The sequence below is a fragment of the Protopterus annectens genome, chromosome 2.part1, assembly GCF_019279795.1.
Source record: "Protopterus annectens isolate FY-2018-M chromosome 2.part1, PAN1.0, whole genome shotgun sequence".
NCBI lineage: Eukaryota > Metazoa > Chordata > Ceratodontiformes > Protopteridae > Protopterus > Protopterus annectens.
Genome location: NC_056729.1, coordinates 860,732,190 through 860,754,829, shown reverse-complemented (window position 1 = coordinate 860,754,829; position 22,640 = coordinate 860,732,190).

The window sequence follows — 22,640 nt, the reverse complement described above, 5'->3', positions numbered from 1 at the left end:
GTGTTTGAAACACATTGGTCATGACTTCTTATATTTCCTTCCAATAATTGTCTTGATTCTGGTCTGTCAACATCTTTTCCAGGGTGCAGGCATGATGGCTCGGGCAGGATTGGGTACAGGTTCCTTGACATCATCATCATTGTCATCATTGTCACAATCATCCTCGGAAGACTGCGGCAGTCGAATGGCATGCACTTGTCATCATCTTCTAATCGATGAATGTCCATGGGTCCCATGCTCCATAAAGATTAATTGATGAATACAACAGAAAAGAAAGAAAATGTCTATCATGCAGAATAGTCCCCTGAATATTATAGGACAACAGAATATCATTATGAAGACAATTTACACAGGGACTGACACACATCCATTATCGACAAAGTTACCTCATATATACATGGCCTTATATGTCATTTCTGTAAACAGGACATCAGTATTCTTTTTTTAAACAATTCAATATGCTTAGACAAAGCCATGCAGGTCATTAGCTTTGTAAGAATGTATGAATGCTCAAATCAAGAAATTGTGCTGTCTGCATTCAATGATTTAAATGAACAGCCACAAAGTGTCAGTGTTAAAATGAAGACAAAATGATATGCCAATGCTGTAGACAATAGACAAGCAATATGAGAAACATTTGAGCCAGGCAGCATGATAATTGGCAGAACACACATCAATATAATGACTACAACAGTAAAAAACATGTGATATGTTCAATCACCACAGCTGGTGACATATGAGAATCTAATATATCTGTTACTGACAGTATTGTATGTGTATAACTGTATACATTATCCACCAAAAAGTATTAGCGATCAAATATTCTGAAAAATCAAAACATTGTGAAGATGCTTGCTAATAATGAGCTGCTGAACACAGATGTCTATTGAAAGAAGTGTCAGTAAACCTAGTAGATGCAATGCCAGTTTTGTCCTGCAGTACCAATGCTGACCTGCAGGGTGTGCTGAATAAGGACTTTTGCAATCAATAATTATTTCTACAAAAACACCCAAAGTGTTGGTGGCAGATATAATATCACTGCTGAACTGAAGGGCATGTCACACGGCATGTAAACACTGACATAACAGATGCCTATTCACGCTGTGACTAGGTAGTCTAAACAAAACATACAAGTGTACCAAACCATACAGCATAAGCAACAACAAAAAAAAATACTTAGACTTATTTGCAAAATAAAAATCCACCTTAAACTTTGTGTGACAGATACACCAACACAACTGTTAGTAGGGTGTGGAGCACAATTAAAAAAAACTGTCAGCTGAAACAATGGCTTAGTATTGCATGAAAATTCAGCATTTTCAATCTTAGAAACAGTTATAAGCACAGCTATTGTGTAATAATTTAACTTATCTTACTGATGCATGATGGGTATTCCTGCATTCTAATCAATATACATAAAACAGGAAAAATAATCAACATATCCCTCAGCTGCTTCTAAAGCCTGTGCATCTGCTCGATGCATATGGCTCTATTCCTGTTGTGATTCCCCTTACCTGAAATCAGAAAACAATGCATGAGTGATGCCCCAGGATTCATTAAACTAAAGTTTCCGTGCAGGAACAGTGTAGCTGGTCCTGCATGGAATATGGCTGTTGAGCAATTCAGGAAACAGCTGATCTGACGTGCACAAGCCTGTTGGCACTATTCCTGCATGGAAAGCCATGCAGAATGCTAATTACCTCATTTGCTGGTGAAAACCATGCAAATTATGTGAATTAGCGATTCAGGAAGCAGGCAGGCATCCGTGCAGGAACAGTGCTAGTTGCAGAAATGTGTTCGGTTACTAACCAAACACATTTCTGCAAATAGCAAAACAGAGGCATGACAGCTCAAATAAAAACATGTATCATAAACTTTAGGCATGCCAATGGCCAGATATATGGCCATTGGCATGGGAAAGTGTTTAATGTAATAAAAAATCAAAGTATTTTTTTTTTGCCGATCTTGGGTGTTTAAGCATAGGACAGTGGCGCGCAAAGGGGATAGTGCTAAAAATAAAATATTTAAAAAATTAATTCTAGGGCATATCTGCAGTTTACCATTATAGTTAATGGCAGGCAGAATCAAAACATTAAACACAACACAACACACATTGGATAAAAGACTTTATAGAAACGCAAAGCTTTCAGGTAAAACCCTTTCTCAATACTGGTATTCAGTATTGAGAAAGGGTTTTACCTGAAAGCTTTGCGTTTCTATAAAGTCTTTTATCCAACGTGTGTTGTGTTGTGTTTATTGGATTCTATCAGCTATCTACATTGTTCTACTAGAATCAAAACATTACCAGGGAACACCAGTTGTCAAGGGGAAAGGCTTTGTGTCAGAGCAGTAACTATGGACTAAGGCAGTGGGGTATGCAAATGAGGGGAAATTTATTGACTCACAAAATATTCTAAGTCCACACACTGCACCTAACCATGTAGGTGCTAGAACAGGATGGGGTAGGCAGGATGAGCAGCTAACTTGAAAAGGGAGTGTGTCATGCTTGCTGTAAGCACATTGGAGCTCTGTTGTCCGGGTTTGCACTTAGCTAAGCACAGCTAAGCAAGGGGGGTTTGTCTGAGGCTGTAATGTCTTAAACCATGAAATGAAGAGTGTGTCCGCATCCAGGAAGGGCCATTTCTGCTAAAATGTGTTTACTTTAGCTAAACAGGTGTGTGTGGTGTGCACTGGGACTTAAAAAAACAAACAAAACGGAAATAGCAGCACTGTTTACATTTAGGCAGCAGGTTTGCGCACCACACCTCGGGGCTTAAAAAGGGCAGATCTGGGAAGGGGTAAAGAAAAAAAAAGGGAAATAGCAAAATACAGCCACTCAAATACAAGTAAAATAGCTGACAGGTGGAATGTCTCAAAGTCAACCAATCACACAGGCAGCATCTGCAGCACACCACTATAAACTATGCAAACACCTTCCAGTCTGCTTTTTCCCACAAACTCTGAACCATAGGTGTACACATGTGGGGGAATTTTAACTGACAAAACTAAAAAACATGTTAGGGGCTACTATCACTTTGATCTATCAATATGTGCAAAAGGCTGAGGGCACTGAGGTGGATAATGCTGACAACCAACTCAGACCGAGGAGGAGGAGAAGAGCGTTCAGACCCAGGGTAACCTACCAGGGGCTACATGATCTGGAGATAGTAGAATACTACAGGTTAGACAGGGACATACTTCAGCAACTTGTTCAGATGTGCCGGCCTTGCCTCAGACCCAGAACTAACAGAGGGGAGCCCATCCCAGTGGTTACCAAGGTATATGTAGCCTTAAGAATACTAGCTGGGGATATTATGGGGGTTTCACAGGCATCTGCATCCAGGATACTCCACCAGTTCCTGGATGCCATTCGACCACATGCCGCTGAGCACATTTACTTCCCCAGCACCTGTGAGGAGAGTACCAGCAATATGCATCTCTTCCACCATGTAGCAGAATACCTGGAGGTACTGGGTGCCATAGACTGCATGCACATCCACATCAAAATACCATTCAGTGATCAGGGTAGGGTCTACCTAAAGCAAAAGGGTTTCCAGTCCATCAACTGCCAGGTCATGTGCGATGCCCAGGGCATTATCATGAATGTGTATGTTGGCAGCCCTGGAAGCTATTATGACTCCCACATCTGGCATTTGTCACAGCTGTACCAGGCCTTTGACAGTGGGGACATCCCATATGGTCATCTGGTGGGGGATGTTGGCTACGAACTGGAGCCATGGCTGATGACACCCATCAGAAATGCACCCCCCCCCCACAGGAACGCCATAATGAGGCACACACAGAAACCAGGATCATTATAGAGCATGTGTTTGGGATGCTCAAGTCACATTTCCGCTGCCTTGACATATCCGGTGGAGCCTTGCAGTACTCTCCAGCCACATGTGCACATAGTTCATAGTATGTGCCATGCTACACAATATGGTCCTGCAGAAACAGCTGCAGCAGGAACAAAACAGGAAAGGGTCACACAGCCCCCCACCCCTGCCAAGGTCTCCACGGGCACAGAGGGACTCAGAGGAGGAACATCCTGAGCCTCTCCCTGTAGGCAGATGGAAGCATGCCCAGTATGCGCTGCCCTTGGCAAAGAGGCAACGCATAGCACATACATTGACACTGTAGAGCCCAAGGGACTGATATCTCTCTCTGACTCGCACACACAGTAAAATAGATGCCAAACATCACACCACCTATTGCTTACCATGTATAGGCAGTGTACTGCATGCATCTGACATAGTCAGCCCTCATACACCATCCTCACAACTGCTTCAGGCACTAGGTAAGTCAGTCTTCTTAATAAATTAATGGAGTAGAATGTACTGATACCATATCTATGGTATTGATGCAAGCATGCGAGAGAATGGGGTGGCTTACTGGGACAGCAGCAGACACCTGACAGGTCTGTGGGACAGCAGGAAGAGTATGCCCAGTACTTGCCTACCAACACTATGCAGTACCACCCTAGTTGACAAATACCACTGCAGTATATGTAGTGAGCCAAATAACTGGGGGATTATAGGTCACATGCATGGATGTCAAAGTGGGGCTCCATACTCACACTCAGCCTCACCCAGCAGATCAACTGTAGAAAACCATACAGAAATGTCTGGCAAAGGCCCGCACATGGTGAAATCCATGAAATTCCCACCTACAGACTTACACAGTGATATCACAGCAGGTCTGCCAGTGGCAGTATGGCTCTGAAAGGTAAGAAATTTGAAACTAAAAATGTTTATGCCAGAAAAATCTGACCTGTGATTGATACAGTAATTAGTAAGAAATTTGAAACTAAAAATGTTTATGCCAGAAAAATCTGACCTGTGGTTGATGTAGTAATTAGTATACAAATGTATTATTATAACTGTTCATTAGACCAATGCTACCTCTGTATTTATTCTTAATGGTTCTATGCATTGTTAACTTTCTCAATATTCATGTTTGGAGCTTTTCTCCCCGGGCCTCTACTGAAAATGGACATATATCCAGCTAGACTAGCCCGGTTAACAAATGTAAAATAAAATAAATAAATAAAATACTGTCATGCCTGTAGTCTCAAAGATAGGGCAGACCACTATGCTAAATGGGACCAAAATGTTAAGCAAATATCAGCACAGTCTCTGCAAATGTGCATTGTGTACAGATGTGTCACCCCCCCCATAGTTCCATAGAAATGCAGTAACATGTCCCTAGGCTTAAGCAGCATCCAGCTTTCAACTAGAGTGATGGCTCAACATGAGCAGAAACCAATTGTCAGTAACACCCAGTCAGCTTACTGGTGCCATCCCAGGGGTTTCCACTGCCAGCAGCCTGGAAACATATGATCATCACAATGCACTGCCTTGATACAGATTGCCTGCATCTGTCACACCTGACTTACAGGCTTCTGGCAAATGCCCATGACTTACCCACAGTGCCCTGTTAGGGAGTGTCATGGGGCCCATAATACCAACATAAACAGTCTACAAAATGCAAAGAAATGCCATGCTGCTAACTACTAGGAGCAATCTGGCCAACCACAGATAGCCAAAAATCTGGACAAAGCCTTGAATAATTGGGTGATAAAGGTCCAAAGAGAAGGACATCTTTGAAATACTGCTCTAATAATGTTAGAAAGTTGATGGAATGATTGCATTAGCATGGAATGTCTGAAGGGTATGAAGTCTGAAACTGCAATGTCAACTGTCAATAATATCTGACTTCAAGCCTGAGTGACTTGCAAAACACTTTTCCTTGAATACCACACTCATTTGGGTAACCAACCAGATATATGAGTTATGAATCTGTACATTCTATGATACTCTGTACAGTCAATAGGCAGGGCTAGGAGTCTAAACATGGGAATGCACTCATTGCAGGCAGTCCTTACTCTGATAGATGGTGACATGTCTGGACCTACAGAACCCTGTCCCACAACCATGGGGAGTAACACACCCTTCCTTGATCACTCATTCTATGCAACATTCTGACCCCAAAATGTGGCCATGCAAGCAAAATGAGGTGGGCCATAGATATGTGAGACACACACACAACTCCAGGCTGGTCAAACAGTCTAATATACACAAGACCCTCCAAGTACAGTCAACTTTTGAAAAGACCCCTATGCAAAGTACTGGTAGCTATAGGCCAACATATCTGACCCAGGACACCCCCCCCCACATATATTATCCCCTACAAATATATCTGGAGTCTACCTGTCACCCTGATCCTGCCTGACTTATATTACCCAACCATGGACTGGAAATCAGACCATGCCAGAACAAAAATGCACAGAGATTCCACCATTGTAATATATCACCAAGGTGCTGGACCATTTCCACAGCTCCAGCAATCAATTGGTTGTAGGTACACCTTTCAACAGGCTGGATTGTGCAAGAATGCATAGCATTTGGCCCATAATATTGGTGTGCGCATCATCCATCCTGTATTCCTCTGGTAAATCACTGTGATGATCTGAGGAGGTATGTGACGAGGTACTGAAACAATACATGACAGTGTCAAATGTCATACATGTCAGATGTCTGCTAAACCAAGCTCTGTAACCCTAGCAACCCATACATTACTGAGAGAAATAGTCACAATCACTGTATGGTCCATTGTCTCCCCATTTTGATAGACTTTCTCCAGATATCCTTCACCAACAGGTTGAGTGGTATGGCTGTAGCACAAAACAAACCAAAATGGAGTACAAGAATCCCTGGAATGGAGTGCCACATTTACTATAGAAGATCACACTGGGCATGCCCATTCACTTAGAGAATTGTCAGTAGGATCTAGGAATTAACAGGCCTTTCCCACCCAGTACACTTCCCATTGCCCTACTTTAGCAGTCCTGTAGATATCAGTCACCTTAGAAGTCCCTTTTGTCAGGCCTCAGCCCTATAAGCTCTGTGATGTGTGCAAAAACTGCGTAACGCTACAGTACAAACAACTTGTTAGGTAGGAGTTCTAATCTTAGTCCTGGCAAATGTGAATGTGTGTGTTTATAAGTTAAACATTTTGGGTCCATTCAAACCCAGTACACTTCCCATTGTTCTACTTTAGCAGTCCTGCAGATAACAGTCACCTTAGAAGTCCCTTTCTTCAGGCCTCAGTCCTATAAGCTCTGTGGCATGTGCGATAACTGTGTAACATTGTAGTCCAAATAACTAGTTATGTAGGAATTCTAATCCCAGTCCTGCTAACTGTGTATATATGTAGTTTAAAGCATTTTGTGGCCTCCCTCACCCAGTTCATCACCCATTGCCATACTTTACAAGGGCTAGTGATGTTCCTTACCTTAGAAGTACCTTTGGACAACCTTTACCCTATAAGCTCTGTGGCATGTGTGATAAATGTGTAACACTATAGCAGCAATAAATAGACAGGTGTGGGTCTAATCTCATTCCTGGCAACTGTGTGCAAGAGCAGTGCCCTGTCTGTGGGAGGTTGTTGTGTTTGTGTGAGAACCATATCCATGGGGGGTTGCTACTTTCTGCTGTTGCCCACCCAGCACATGTCCCTGTGTTCACATTACAAGGCCCACAGTTATCATCCACTGTAGAGGGACCTGTAGACACTCTGCAGCCCTATAAGCATTGTGCCATGTGCAATAACTATGTGACAGTATGGAATAGATAAAATAGTCAGTCCATCTAATCCTTGGATATCACTCCCCAGTCAGGAGTCATACACAAACACACTCAGGTAGGCATTGCTGTTGCCCACCCAGTGCATGTCCCAGTGTCCATATTACAAGACTCACAGTTGTCATCCACTGTAGAGGGACCTGTAGACACTCTGCAGCTCTATAAGCATTGTACCATGTGCAATAACTATGTGACAGCATGGAATAGATAACAGGATAGGCAGCCCATCTAATCCTTGGATACCACTCCCCACTCAAGAATCATACACAAACAAACACACACAGGTAGGCAGCAACCCCTACATCTGTAGGTGACCTGAAAACAGGCTCACAGATAGAACCCACAGAGTGAAAGCAGCAGACTCCATGTCAGACTGCTGAACAGTTATGAGTGGAGTCCCACAGGTTGTGGAACTCGATTCCCTCATGATTGGGATCCACACCTCTGAGGACTAGCCCAATCCAAAGGCACCCTGGCTGACAATGTTTGCAGATGATGACAAAGTGGGTGATATTATTACCCCACACGTGAGGTTGACATCCTTCACAAAGGCCTCTCTGAGACCGATAACTGTTGTCAGAACCCTGGACATAGGTCTATGCCAGATGATGTGCCGCCATCCCTTTTGGGTACAACATGGTTCCCATAAAGTAATACATTGATGGTAGTCCACTGAACACTGATTTGGTATAAGGGAACTGGGAACACAGGCTGACAGTGAGGTCTCTGTTGACCACCACAGTGCCACTGTCTTCCAAAAGTCCTTCAATGTGTCACTTCTCCTGACTAAGCGTGTTGAATCCGGGAAGTAGAAGGACAGTGTTTCCTTGTACTCTCCCCTCAGTAGGCCAATCAATGTGTACTATGGCCCATTTGCCATGCACCCCACTGGACACCAGCAACAACAAGAGAGGCTGCAAATGTACCTCACAAAGAGGATCTTAGGTACTACACACTTGCCCCATATGGACAGACTCCAACAACTCGAAATGAATCTCTGTCTCATATTGGCTACTTAGGTGTGCTCTCTGCCTGATCATACACAGTCATGTCTGACCCAACCTCGTCAGGAATGCTACATCTGAAGAAATCAATCTGTCCACTTAACATGCCCCAGATAACTCAACCCCATCCTCCCAATCAACAGGACATGCTGGAGGTACAGGCTCACAACTCAGAGAATGACCACGCTATGTAATAGATGTCACATACATGTCAAGCAGAGCACATCACTGACCCTCTTCAAGAGAAATCCGGAGGAGTGGATGGGGAATAGAATATCCACCCTGGGAATCATTCCAGTGACTATACTCAGTAGACACACTGGGGAGTATAGTCAGGTGGCATGATGCCAGTGTATTTCCATGGGCTAGCCTTGTAAAGCCTCCATGGCAATTTGCCACATACACACCTATGAATCTTTGAACCTATGGATCTCAGTACTGTCAAATGTGTGTGTATGTGTGTGTGTGTGTGTGTGTGTGTGTGTGTGTATTATTGTGTGTAAGTGTGTATATGTGTAGGTTACAGTATTTTGTGGCCTCTCTCACCCAGTACATCACCCATTGTCATAATTTGCATGGCCTGGTGATGTCCCTCACCTTAGAAGTACCTTTGGACAAGTGTCACCCCATACCCTCTGTGGCACATGTGCTAAATCATAGCAATGTAGTAACAATAAATATATCAGTAGGGGTTCTAATCTCAGTCCTGGCAAATGTGTGAGAGAGAACAGTATCTTGCATGAGAGAAGCATCCATTGGATGGGCATGGTTTCATATTTTATGCCATGGCACTCACACTACACATTCCTAGGTCTACTATATGAGGTCCGCTGTTCACATCAACTGTAGTTGTATTTGTAGACCAGGGGCAGCCCGTGCTATTGGGCTGCAGGACTGCAGCCCCCTCAGCTGTACAAAAAAAGAAAAAATAAAAGCAACAAAGAAAAGATAAATAAAATGCGAGTCCCAGAACTTGCGCATATGCACTCATGGTGTTTCTCGAATTTGGACTGCTGCTGAAACTGTCCAGAGCATGCGCACAGAATCTGGACTGCTGTTGAGACAGTCCAGATTAGGAAGACAGCTGGCAACAGAGTTCTGACTGCTGGTTAGACAATCTGGATTAGGAAAACAGCCTGCAACAGCAAAGATCCCAGAAGTATATGCAGTTACAGCTGCATAGACTGGAAGGGGATCAGACTGCAACATCTGCAGGCTGGCTATGAGCTTGCTTCTCTTGTGGGCTTTCTAGTACTGATGGATGGGAAGATCTGCTTTGGCGGGCTTTCTAGTGGTGATGGGTGGGCATTTGAAGCAGGAATAGTGCTCTGATGGAATGTATACTCAGGTAGGATATATAACAGCTCAGATGGACTTTAATGCTGATGTAAATATTCACTTAACAGCTTGGACAGACTTTTGTTGTATGTTTAACAGCTTGGACAGACTTTTGCTTTGTGTGTTTAACAGCTTGGACAGACTTTTGTGTGTTTAACAGCTTAGCTTGGACAGACTTTTGTGTGTTTAACAGCTTAGCTTGGACAGGCTGTGTGTGTGAGTGTGTGTGTGTGTGTGTGTGTGCGTGTGTGTGTGTGTGTGTGTGTGTGTGTGTGTGTTTGTGTGTACCTTCTATTCTAGCAATGTTCTGTTCATAAGATCAATATTTGAAATTTGTCCCTATTTTTGGGGCTGTATTCCTCCAATATTGGCTTTGTCCAGGTTTTTTGTGCTAACAGGTTGAGAGCTATGGTGAGAACTAAATTCACTGAATATGTTTGGTGGCTGTATTCCCCCATTATTGGCTTTGTCTATGTGCTTTGTGCTAAGAGGGTGAGATCTATGGTGAGTACTGAATTCACTTAATAATAGCCATTTAAGTTTCAGTCTACCTGTCTTTCAAGAAACAGCTGATTTGGTATAGTGGTATGTTTCTCTGTCCCTAGTGTATAGGGATCTTGAGTTCAAGACTTGGCAATTAAATGCATGGTGATAACACAGCATTTGATTCTAGCAACTTTCCAAGATTATACAAGCAATGTTTAAAATGTGTCCCTAGTTTTTGGGTTTTGCCTCCCCCAATAAATTTTGGCTTTTTCCATATTTCTTGTGCTTCAAAGTTGAGAGATACAGTTGAGTGTCAAATGGATTTGACAAGGAGCTGAGACATTGAAGAGAAGTTTAGTGCTGCTTATGCTGGGTCTGTTTGCATTGTTAATAGCACAACAGGTAGTATACTTGCGTTTGATGCAGAAGTCTGTGGGTTCTACTCCTACAGTGTATAGATGTAGTACTGTGTTGTACTTTTAAAGGGGGTGGATGCTGCAGTCTTGAGAATCTCCTCTTTGGTAGAGATACCTAGTAATGATGGACCTGTTATCAATTTGACATCCATTCCCTATTGCAATATTACTAGCTTATCATTTTTTAATATAACATAGGCAATTTATTCCTCAAGGGCAACAGGCACTTTATTTGTAGATGAAACAATGAAATATAAAGTTGTTTGCTAGCAGCAACCTCTTCATTAGTTACAGATCTCTTTAATGTAGAATTATTTAGATGACTTACTTCTGCAGAGATTGTGCATATTTACTGATACTGGTGGATTATAGAAGCTTGAGTAGACTTTTATGATGGAAATGTTCTGAATTGGGCAGTTTTGTCATTATTAGTGCATTCATTTTGTTTCATTGTTTACTGGAAAAATGGTGAAAACAATTAATTTAAAATGCCCTCTAACAACTGTACTGTATTATACAAGGAATATAATTTAATACAGTCAGGAAGGTGCATCAAAGAACACATGTAAGTTTCCTGTGCAAGGGGCCTATGATTTGAAAACAGCCCAAAGTTAATCTTTATCTACCACTGGCCAGATGTATTTTCTTTGAATGTGGGTTTCAATGCTGTTTCAATGAATGTGAGTTTCAAGGGCAGAGACGTTTAATGCAATGTCTATTTTCATTGTGAGACTGCAATGCTTTGTTTAGCAGATGTCTGTTAGTGTTTGTGATGTAAAATGTAAACAGAAAACGTTTAAATAAAATCCAAATCATCATAGAAGTAAAGCAGTATGCACATTACAGTGTTTATGGTAAATAGGGCGAAATAGCCAAGTAATGGGACATTGGAATAGATGCATGGGGAGGCTCCATTTGACTATGATTTTGTGATGGGGAAGGGTGGCAAACTCAGATAGCCCAGGCTGAACTATACCTCTTAACTGTCCAGATTTTTGCAGAATGAATAGATTTTTGCTTCTTATTTTTGGTTTGTTCCTCATAAAATTTGTGGTTTTCTGGCAAATTTTTTAGGAATGAAGTCACTAAATAATGACAGACATTGAGTTTCAGACTTCATACTCTTCAGAAAAATTCATGCTAAAGCAAGACTTGTTATTTTGTCAACTGTTTATACAAGAGCATTTTTTAGTACTGTTTTTTGTTCCCCCAATATATTTGGCCTTGTCCAGATTTCCTGCATTAAGAGGTTGAGAGGTACATGCAAATAAATTGCTTTATAGAATTAGGTATATCCAAACTGATCAGCTGTTTTGGCTCAAAATGTTGCTCTCCCCCAATAATCCCTCCGCAAAATGGCAAATTTGGAAGAAAATGTGGGGAGTTTACAATTAATAAATAATTGTAATGATCAGAGTTATAGATTACTTTTAATTTCAGAAATGCATGTAGATTCTCTTATTTTGTCAGCTGCTCAAGATAACATTACTAATATTAAAAAGGTGTCCATTCTTTAACAGGTTCCCAGCTGTATTGTGTGATTATTTTATATTTTTGCATCACATTTTGGTCTGTTTTTCATAAAATTGTGTTTTTTGGCAAATTAGTGGAAAATCATTAAAGACTGAAGTTAGAAAATAATGACAGACATTTGAGTTTCACATTTCATACCCTTCAGACAATTCATAATAATGCAAGACTACTATTCTATTATCTTTCTAAGTTTATAAGAGCAATATTTAAAAATTGTCCTTATTTTTGGGCCTTTGTTCACTTCTGTTTATTGCTTTGTACAGATTTCTTGCTCTGAGGCTGAGAGGTATGACAAATGTGTCAGGGCCATCACCGTCAGCCAGTGACATTTCAAATGATGACATATTTGTTGCACCCACTCCCCCACGTAGTGACTTTGGATGTGTCCAAGCAAGGCAAGGAACAGTTATGCAGTGTAAGTGTGCAGAGTATCCCCCCATCCAAGTTAGCCACAAGTACTACAGTGGCTTTTCATCTGTCCTTGATTTTGCAGAATGTTCTGGTTTTCTGTCAAATTTGTATACTGTTGATTTATGCTTTTTCTTATTCAGAAAATGTATGTTGCTACAGTGCCTATTGCTTTGTGTTTAAGTAGCAATGACCATCAGATAAGCTTGTCTGAGACTGTAAGATGCAAGTAAGCTTTAATAAGCATACTGTTAAAGAATTACCAACATTGAAAGCCTTTTTGTTGTTGAGATGCAGAGAATATTTACATAACTAGATAGTGTATAAGCCTTAGGTATTGAAATGCATATGACAGTATTTGTAATAAAGGACAGGATTACAGTATTTTCAGAAGCTCATTACATTTGTTGGAGACTTACAGTCATCTTTGCAGGCTTTACCCATAAACTAAACAGAATGCCAATCTATCATGTGTGGTCCATAACCTGTGCAGTAATCCTTTAAGCAATTTATCTTGAGCTTGTTTCTTGTTTGCTGTTCATTTTTTACTTGATCATGTTTTCCCCATGAAACAGGTAGATAGTTGGTGTCAGACAGGAGGTCTTTTTTGGATAAGAAACATTTTTACAAGGGGGGGGGGGGCATCACAGAGATTGCTACTTTCAGCATGTTACTTGGTACTTTTATAAAGTTAAATATAAATCATAATTAGAACCGCAATGCAAGTTGAAGTGGTTTGAGTTGAGTGCTGCTTGTTTTTTTTATACTTGATTTTGACTGGCATTCCAGTAACGTATTTAAAAAGTAAATTATTTTTCATGCCTCACAACCTTTTTGTTTCTATAAAGATATTAAGTAAGCTGTCATGTAGCCAATGCATTGAAATACTTTTTTTCTTCTACACTTCATTTTGTCTTGATTGGACTCTCATAATGATGGTTTAGCACCCAGGGCAGTGGATATAATTAAAGTCCCAGTTTTTGTGGTTTTGAGCATATCTCCTCCCCTTTCTAGTTGGTCACACCCTTTCCTATTGGGCCCACCCATTCAGCTGTTTTCTGCCGTCCCCCTTTAACATGAAGTCACCAGCCACCACTGCTGTAGACACTCTTCAGCCCTATAAGCCCTGTGCAACAGTATGGAATAGTATGGTATGAATAACAAGGTAGGTTGGACTGCTAATGTCAGTACTTGCAAGTGTGTGTGTGTGTGTGTGTGTGTGTGTGTGTGTGTGTGTGTGTGTGTGTTTGGATATTAGTGTGTACAGCAGTAGTTGTGAGTGTGTATACTTGTATTTAACACTATTATGTGTACTCTCACACCCAGTACAACCACCATTGCTATACTGCACAAGGCCACATTATGTTATTTACCTTACAGGTACCTTGCAACACTCATCACACTAGTGGTCCTATGCCACCTGCAATAATCTTGTAATAGTGTGGTACCACAACTTGATTGGTAGGGGTTCCAAACACAACACTGGGAACTGTGATCCTGTGCATGCATGTGTGTGTGTGTGTGTGTGTGTGTGTGTGTGTGTGTGTGTGTGTGTGTGTGTGTGTGTGTGTCTGTATGTGTGTGAACAGTATTCTCTGTGTGTTTGGTCAACAAAATATCCTCTGGGGTTGAGAGTGTTAGCAATCTGAGGTGTGTTCCACCCACCACACTTACCATTGTCCACTCTACTAGAGCTGATGTCAACCACCATAGACTTAGATACAACCCCTCAGCCCTATCAGCTATGAGGCACATGCAAGAACTGTTACACAGACCTGGGAAATGTGTGCAGATACAGCTGAACCTCAGCAATGACATGGTTGATGTGTTACAACTCTGCTATACCACTCGTTGGTGATGTCTGCAGGGCCACATCCTGCTGATACACAGACACCTGGAACACAAACAGAATACAGCATGTGAGAACACATTCACTTAGTGTTATTAACACAAGTAAGGCATCATGGCTAAAAAGGTACGCACACTCTCTGATGTGTACCCATTACAAATGCCAGATGACAGCACCTTACACAACATTAAATAGCTACACTCTACTAAAGTCACCCTGTGTATCAGACCCATATTAGCATGTCCCTGCATCAAGGGTATGGATGGCATGGCTGTGCCACAGGTATCATCATATGCACAGGGTGTTGTGTGGTTTTGCCAGAAGCCTAGGCTGGGCCATACGGTTGACATCATGTGTGTGTGTTTGGGGGGTGTTCATTACATGGGCTGTGCAGGGGGTGGCATGTATTTGTGTGTGTGTGTGTGTGTGTGTGTGTGTGTGTGTGTGTGTGTGTGTGTGTGTGTGTGTGTGTGTAGGTGACTTGTCTGATGGTGATGAGTGCGTGTGTTTGTATGCACACAGTCATGCCATGTGGGTACCCTACACAGAAGTATTTTGGACTGCTGCGGGCCATAAATGGCAGGGTGTACAGTTTACCATCTCTGGACACAGACATGGGAACTGGGTCTGCCAAGGGTATCACTGGCACCACCAGGGCTGAGTCCAGATGCAGTACTACTCACCAATGGTGACTGCTGCCTACTGGATCTGCATCCCTGTTGGGACTGGCCAGGATCACGTGCTCATGGCTTGCTGCATCATTGCATGGGCAGCACACTCCCTTCAGTAGTGCTGGTGGTACTGCCAGTATGGGAACGTGATGCTGCATGGCAACGTAGACCCTCAGTTGATTGTGGTGATGCCTTACATCCATGTGGCTGCTGGCCATTGTCCGACAAATGCTCAAGCACAGATGTTCCATGTTCAAGGAGTGCCAAGGCCTTCTCCTACCATCTATACATGACCTCAGTACACTCATGGATGGCTGCAGTGAGTTCATAAATGTCGCTACAGACACCAGGGATGTGCTCATCCACGACCCTGCATATATGTCTGCTATTATGTTCATTACATGCCTGTGCCCCCATGATAGCCCAAACATGTGTCTGGTGACTGCTGTTGTGGCACTTGCAACAGAGGCAGCATGACAGGCTGCAATCCTCCTCCAAGCTCCCATGCCCATCTGCCTGTGTGGGACGTCACCAGCACCTTGGCAATGACTAGTGCCTGCACTCTCACTTGCCATAGTCAACACAGTAGCCTGTTCCATGCCACCACTCACCAAATGTCCATTATCTGTGGCCACTGGTGATGGGGTATGTGTGGGCATTGTGACTGTCTGTGGGGATGGGGTTGACAATAGAGGGATTCCAACCGATGGCACAGATTCAGCCACTGACATCCTCACCTGTGCCTCAATATGAACATCATCATGGTCAGAGTCTGCAGAGACACTGACATCAGTATCAGAATGGGAGGGTTCACAGCCACAGTGTCCACATGTGAGGGAAAAACAACATATGTAAATTACTACCAGCACCTAAAGGTTTGCTGTCACTCACACACACACGCACACACACACAGACACACACACACACACACACACACACACACACACACACACACACACACACACACACACACATACAGGTGAGGTGCCTGAAAGGCATTACACAGACCTCACATTAGCCGACTGGGGGTATTTATGATGCACAGTCAGACAATAACATATACACTCTGAATAGACCCTCAGCAGCATGCAGTGCAGCCCTTTCTGATTACCGTTACTACTAATATACACCTCTGGGATACGTGGTTGGTGATAGTAGGTGATGGCCCTTCACCTGTCATACACTGCACCTTATGTAAATTATTGCTGTTCACCTGTATAGCACTGTGGCAACTACTACAGAACATACCTCCCAACTGTACAGGGTTTTGCTGAATGTCTACATATGTGGTTCACATGTTTGGTCTGTTCTAAATAACTCCTGTGTTTGTCTGAAACATTACTGGGTTGACCTGTGAATTGGTGCCACTAATGAATGTCCTAAGTTGATGTGCAGACTGCATAACCTCCAGTATATGTATGTTAAAACAAAACTGGTTACTCAAACAACCTTACAGTGGATATAGTAAGTATACACACACCTGTTAACATGCCAGGTTTTTGTGATATATCACATGAGACCTCAGAAATCAGGTCATAATATTGCCATCATTTCATATGACATATAACCTGTGCAATCCAACTGAAGAACATACACATCAGTTACAGGTAACATATGGTAAATGAAATAGGTACAATAGGCTGGTTGCATGAGTGTGCACACCCTTAAAGTAATACTCTGTTAAAGCACATTTTGATTTAATCACAACATGCAGTCCTCTTGCAAAGGTGTCCATCAGCATGGCACATCTTGACTTGCCAATGTTTGAACACTCTCCCTTGCAAAATACCTCCAGGTATGTCAGATTGCAAGGGCTTCCCCTGTGCACTGCCCTCTTCAGGTCACCCTGCATATATCCTATTGGATGTAGGTATGGGCTCTGACTCAGCCAGTGCAGAACATTGCATGTGTTCTGGTGAAGCCATACTTTTGCTGATTTGAATGTATGGTTTGGGCCATTGTTGTGTGGACAGATGGAGTTCCTCACCATTCACAGCTATGTGGCAGACACCAGAAAGATTGGAGCCAAAAGTGACCGGTGTTTCGAACTGTTCATAATCCCCTCTAACTTGGCTACAGCCCCAGTTCCAGCTTGTGAAGAACAACCCCAAAGCAGGACACTGCCATCACCATGCTTCACTGTGGGGATGGTGGTGCTGTGGTGATGTGCAGTGGTGTTATTGTGCCAGACACACCTGTCATAATTGTGGCCAAAGAGTTCAACCATGGTCCCATATTACCATAACACATTTTCCCACTTGCTTTTTGGAAACCTGATGTATTGTTTTCAGACTTTCACCAGGCCTGGATATTGTTTGGTGTAAGGAACTTCTGCCATCTTCCAAACCTACCCTATAATGTGATGGCTGCTGCCTCCTCATCGGTGACTCAGGGCCCTGAGCTGTGTTCTATGTCACTGCAGAGAGACACAGATGCTATGGCCATAGGTTCTGCTCAGCAATATATCAGTGCAGCTTGTGTTGTTGAGACATAATATTGTTTGAACTTCTTATTTTCCATGTTTACATACCCCTAATGCATTCCATTACATGCTTAATTGTTTAACATACCTGTTTTTTTTTGTTTGGTTCAGTAGGCATAATCCATCAGTTTCAGTGTGTGTATCTTTCTGTCTGTCTGTCTGTCTGTCTGTCTGTTTGTTTTCTCTCTCTCTCTCTGAGACAGATGTAGGATATACATCTGTATTGTACAGGCAGATGCTTGCCTTTAGTTGGTAATGCTCATGAGCAGCTGATGGCCTGCGCACCAATTGGAGTCCCCCACTTGCTAATTGCATGTAGAACAGCTGTAGTATCATCCTCATACCCAATAGCATGGAAACACACTCCTATAACTGAAAACTTAATGTGGGTGTTGCCCCTTTTCCTTGCCTGTGAGGAGAACTTCATGGAGGTGTGTGACAAACAGCATCACAGAGGGTAGTTAGAAATGCCTCTTACAACAAACACTGTGGAGACAGCCCAACAAACTGGGGGAGAATGTTCCAGACATAGGGACAGAATGTAAGTATTGCTGTTATACAGTTGAAGTAATGCTAGTTTGACAGGGTTGTGTGGATATGGCTGCTGTGCATGAATTCAAGTCTGATAGTGTTATGTGGTTGGCATAACTCTCAACTGTAGGGCTATCCGCAGACTGGCCAGAGTTTGGACTCTTATATCTGGTGCGTTACTCACATATTATTTGGCCTTGGAAACTCAGTAGCATATTCTGAGGATTGCAGTCAGTAAATGGTAACATCGATGTGTGTTTCTGACTTCATATCCCCCAGAACAGATATGTTACAACAACCCTGTTACACCAGCAACTTTCTCAGTTTATGACAGCAATATGTCAATAATGCCCCTGTGTTTGGGCCTCTGTCCCCAAGTATGTCAGGCTTTGTCCAGATGTCATGATGTAAGAAGTGGATAGGTATAATATATCATTATATAGTGACTTCATTCCTGATATCCCAGTGATGTATCAGACTCCCAGCCATGTTATGTTTAGGTGGCCTTATATATGAGGACAAAATCTGGACATTCTGTGGGACTCTATACGGTTGAGAGGACTGTGCATTTCTGGCAATTGTTGACAGACTGTCAGGATTGTGTATCAGTGAATTGTGAATGTGTTATTTGGCCTGTGCAGGGAGGGGGTTAGATGTAAGTGTTATGGGTCCTTTTTTATCTGACTTTGCATGCTGCTCCTGCTTCTGGTGCTCTATCAGCTGTATATGTTTGTAGGGGCAGACTGACACATGGCCCATACCACAGTCAGGTGTCAGACTACACTGTGAATTGGGTCAGTATATGTAGGGGTAGTGTGTGAGTGGAAAACATGCTGATGATTTTGTTCACATAGTCCATACACACTACTGTTTATATGGCTTACCAGTATGTCACTTTGACTGTGGTGAGATTGGTTATCGGTATGCACTTTCACACTGGTGTCTGTTTGTCAGTGCTGTTACATCCCTGTAGTGCCTAATATATTTGCAATTACATGTGCATTCCCTCATAGCAAAATTACGTTAGTGTTGTGTCAGTCTGCCTGTAGTTTAGACAGTACTTGGTGACATGCCTAGCAGCTCAGTGTAGTTTCCCTACTTTGATGATACTTCCAGATATTTATCAGATGTACAGTTGCCTGGCCCCCATACGTGTTGTGTTTGTCTGACACTTCAGTGGTAGGATGTGTAGATTTATGTCAGTAACTAGTGGGGAGTAATTTGGTTTTAGACTTGGGCTATTTCAGTCAATATATGTTACAGCAGACAGTAGGGTGTTACTGCATCAACTGTATCAACTTATCTACTCCAGTATTTGGGATATGTTCTCAGTTTCATGGCTTTACCCCCCCCCCCTTTGTCAGGCTTGGCCCAGATTTGTTGCACTAAGGAGTTCTGAGCATACCTCTCGACTGGCCAGATTGTTTCAGACTGTCCAGGTCTATTGCTCATATTTCTGTTCTGTTCCACAGAATCATTATTTTCATTTCTGTGGTAAATTACTGTGATGATGTGAGGATTTATGTCAGTAAATGATGACATACATTTCAGTTTCAGAACTCACATTCTTCTGAACATGTATGCTGACACAAACCCTGTTACTGTAGCAACATTCTGCATTTATAACTGGAGTACATACATTATGTCCCTGGTCTTGGCCCATTGTCCCCCTGTTTTGACAGCCTTTGTCCTGAATTCGTGCACTAAGAGGTGAAGAGGTATGGTGCTGTGTATGACTCCACTACATGCTATTAGCATATATATATATATATATATATATATATATATATATATATATATATATATATATTTTTTTTGATATCTATACATATATTTATATAACTATATATATATATATATATATATATATATATATATATATATATATATATATATATATATATATATTCTATACATATTTGTTTTAGATGTATAGCTCCATATAGCTGATGTATATACTTTTTCATATTTGTCTGTCACCGTACACATCTATATATGTACATTTATATATACTAAACGTGACTGATTCTACAGTGTTTGTTCCCTACTATTCTATACCTGTACTGAATTATATATTTTAAAAAGCAGCATTCATTGTTACAGCTCAGATGGTGTAGTGGTACATTTCTCTGACAAGGTCCTGGGTTCAAGTCTTGGCAAGGCTGATTATTTTGTTGCTGGGCAGAACAGTGGCTGAGGGGGACAAGGTGATTAAGGCAGTTCTAAGCAGTTGTAAGCGGGTTTGCGTGGGTTTGTGTGATGGTAAGCAATGCCAACACACGGATAACCGGGAAACTGCTTAATCTGTGTAGGCATCACTTAGCATCATGCAAATTCACTTACTGCTGCTTACTGCCACTTACTCCCACTTACCCCATGCTAATTTCTTTAAAAGAAAAGAAAAAAGGGGTGATAGGAAAGTGGTGAAAAAGGGGGCATGCAGAGGGAAAAACAATATGAAAGACAGCTAGGGATGTGCAGGGTGGGTGTAGGCAGGGTCCATAGCTGTTCATTTCTGATACAGCAACAGGTGTGCATTTGTACATAATTTGGAGGTGAATTTGGACACTCAAACCCCTGAGAGAGGGATGAGGACAGCAGTAATGTGTTATGAAGCCAATTAGACCAGATTACATGTGTCCAGTGGACACGTGTATGAAATGGACAGCTATGTATAAGGCGACAATTTTTTTGGGAACAGATTGCCCTTTTTTTTTTTTATAAGGTGAGAGTGGGATGTTGGGCAAGGGTAGTAGGTATATTTGGGGATGTAAGTTGGGTAGGAAGACAGACAAGACAGCAGATGGTGGTGGTATATGACACATGTGAGGGGTACACCCATGAGTCCCCAAATGGTTACAGTGAGACTGAGGTCCCCATCCATGGGCAGTCATCACTTCACCTTCATGGCCCCAAAGGTGGCTGTGCTGGGGGCTGAGCAGGAGGGGCAGGCTGACCCTCAAGATGCACCATACAGCCCTCAAGCTGGAGGAGCTGATCTCCGAACTCCTTTCGAAGCTTGCTACACACAAATCCCCGGACCTGACTACAGGTGACAGTGTCCTGTCCACGCCCACTCCCGGGGGGACAGGCCTCATCCCCTGAGGTTGTTCCATCCAAAAGTGATGCAGGACCAGTGGACAAGGATGTCCTGAGTTGGGTCTCAGATGTGCTGGGGCCTGGTGCCATGGTCAGTTGAGGCGGGATAGGCGGATCCACTGGTATTGGCCTTCCTAGGCTTGCTATCATGTTGAGGTTTTCCAACATATGTCAGTTAGTCATGAACAACACATTCCAGGATTAGTTATTACAGCATGCATGGGTGTTCCCATTAACCCAAAACAACAGATTTGAAACAGTTGCATAGCAAACACAACACATGCATATATGGAACCACGGTGGGCATTATAATGGCATGCAGGATACATTGATAGCAACAAGCCACCAGTGATAGTATTTGAACAGGAAATATTAATAATCAAATGTTTAAATATTTGTAGAACAATAGAACACATGTCCCAATAGCAGGTTTGGTGAAAAACATACCCATTGATTTATGTGTTTAGGTTATTGGTGCAGATAGGATAGGAGAGAGAGAGAGAGAGAGAGAGAGAGAGAGATGTCAATTAACAACTGTATAGGCTTCAGTTACTCACAACTTTAATGATCATTGCTCTAATCATTATTCGGCAGGTATTATCTGACTTTACATTGACCTATGGACTTGGGTTGGGCAGTGTTATGTTTGTACACAGTGTATAATTACAGCCTTCTTACAGCTAATTTATACCTTTTCTTACCTGGCAGACCTGTGAAGGAAATTTCTGTTAACACTATCTGACTGTTTCTACCCATATTCACATAGTCAAGGTTACATATGTGCACTCATACTGTGTGTGTGTGTGCTACTGCCATACTCCACCGTGATTTCTATCAGTCACCCTGGGTGTTGGTGGCAGTGACCACTAGCTGTGACACCGTGACACTTGAGGGGCATTTCTTGGAGGAGACTACTTGGTGTATATACGTATTTTGCTGTCATTTGCAGCCTTGAGGTTAGACAGTGGGTATTGTACACAGTGTATAATTACAGCCTTCTTACAGCTCATTTATACCTTTTCTTACCTGGCGGACTTGTGGAGGAAATTTCTGTTAACACTACCTGACTGTTTTTAACCATATTCACATAGTCAAGATTACATATGTGCACTCATACTGTGTGTGTGTGTGCGTGTGTGTGTGTGTGTGTGTGTGTGTGTGTGTGTGTGTGTGTGTGTGT